The sequence below is a fragment of the Trichechus manatus genome, unplaced genomic scaffold (assembly GCF_000243295.1).
Source record: "Trichechus manatus latirostris isolate Lorelei unplaced genomic scaffold, TriManLat1.0 scaffold00007, whole genome shotgun sequence".
NCBI classification, from domain to species: Eukaryota; Metazoa; Chordata; class Mammalia; order Sirenia; family Trichechidae; genus Trichechus; species Trichechus manatus.
The window spans coordinates 3,617,531-3,619,885 of record NW_004443943.1 but is presented as its reverse complement, the minus strand read 5'-3'; positions in this window follow the sequence as shown (position 1 = coordinate 3,619,885).

The window sequence follows — 2,355 nt, the reverse complement described above, 5'->3', positions numbered from 1 at the left end:
GCTCTAATCCTGATACCACGTTCTTCATATTCTCAGAATATTTACTCAACATACAGAAATTCAAGCTGGATTCAGAAGAGGATGTGGAATGAGGGATATCATTGCTGATGTCAGATGAATCTTGGCTGAAAGCAGAGGATACCAGAAAGATGTTTACCTGTGTTTTATTGACTATGGAAAGGCATTCTACTGTGTGGATCATAACAAATTATGGATAGAATTGGGAAGAATGAGAATTCCAGAACACTTAATAGTACTCATGAGGAACCTGTACATAGACCAAGAGATAGTAATTTGAACAGAATAAGGGGATACTTCATGGTTTAAAATTAGGAAATTTGTGCATCAGGTGTAAGGAGAGTATCTACTATTTTTAATATTAACTACAATTTGTAAAGTGCTTAGGACTTTTCACACAGTAAGTACTCTCATTATGTAGCTAGTGCTATTATTCTGAGGTTGGAGAGCGAGAGAGAGGCCCAGAACATGCACAGGACTTCATACAGAGAAATAAGCCACAGCCAAGATATTTTAAAAAATAAAACATAATAGAGCACCTTTTTTTAAGACACATCACAAACTTATGCATGACAATGAAATGTGTAGTGCATAAGTTACTGAATTTATTTTTAAAAATAAATGATGTCTTAAAAAAAAAAAGACAAATTATGTCTTTCTTACGGTGTCTGAGTTCATCAGATGTTTACCCAGGCAAATAGGGTCCTCTTTTACTCTCCCACACCCAATAATCCACTCTGATACATATGGATCATTTTTCTCAAGGAGATTTGAAAGTACAGAAGTATGAGGTACTATTGATTATTTTAGTAGGTGTACCATGCCTGTCATTTTATCCTGCTTTTATATCCCATCAGAATTTAAAACTATTTTTAGCTCCATATAGGCATAATTGTATGTGATGTAAAAGAATTGCAGAAAGAATAATGCTGGACAGAATCTCAGATGTACACTGCATCTTATAGGTCAATAGAGTTCATTGCAAGCTTTTTATATAAGTTCTTTAAGAGTACCACTTGTTTGTATATTTTATTTGCTATTTTTCTCCGTATTTTGAAGAAAAAAATCACACACATCATTTTCATATATGTCTCTAGTTAAGAAACTGGAATACAAGATGCTGAGGGAGACAGAAAGATGGAGAAAATGTCCTCAGGCCATATGCTCAAAAATCTGCTCCACAAAGATGGAGGAACCGGTGTAAATATTTTGGTGAAATCTCCAAACGTGGTTGCACAGCAGAGGTTTTCCAAAGCCTTTCATTTTTCTTGGTATGCTTTCTGCACAAAGTTCTGGAAAAGTTATTCTTCCTGCTGCAAAATTACCTCTTTGGAATAGATTTCAGAACTGGTGTGTATTCAGGCAGACTGCCCATTCCTACTTCAGAATTTGGGATGAAGAGTTTAGAATATTGAATATGACACTCTTCCCAGTCTTGGCCAAGAGAACTCACACTCTAAGGGCCTTGACCAGAAAAGCTAATCGGAATAAACAGAGTCAAAACAATGCCTTTTACTGTCTTGCATTTTGAAAGTGCACCTTTAACAATAGGCAATAGAGAATATTCCATGTTGTCAGTAATCAGTGACTACGTTTCTCCCCAGTTTTTAGAAGAGCGGGGGAAAAGGTAAGATTAAATAACATGTTGGGTATTGAGTTTTGATAAGCTTGTTAAACTTTGTACACATATTCCCATGATGAAGGGCACTTGTGGGCTTGGTAGAACAGAATGACTATAGTGTTCTTTGATGTCTTCTAATCTTCTTACTCTGCCTCTTCACTCACCCATTCTCTTTTGCTGGTTTTCTCACCTCCACCTTTTTTTTTTTTTTGGTATTTACAGTGTTCTGTGAGAGGTGAGAAATAAACCAAGGATCATCAGAGGCTGAAATATGCATTTTAAAACTTTAGATTTACCTTGCATTCCTGAACTCAGAGAAGTAGGATAGTGTAAGTGTACAACAGGCTATTGGAAAATTCTTTTTTATTTCTTTTTTATTTATTTATTTTAATTGTACTTTAGATGGTTTACAGAACAAATAGTTTCTCATTAAACAGTCAGTACACATATTGTTTTATGACTGGTTAACAACCCCACGACATGTCAACACTCTCCCTTCTCGACCTTGGAGAACTTTTTTTTTTTTGGTGAAAATATACATAGCCAAAGTTACACCATTTCAAAAGTTTTTACACGTACAATTCAGTGACATCAGTTACATTCTTCCAGTTGTGCTGCTATTCTCACTATCCTTTTCCAAATCATTCCATCACCATTATCTTCAACTCACTGCTCCCTAGGTTTCCCGTCAAACCTTTTGAGTTGCTGTTGTCAAT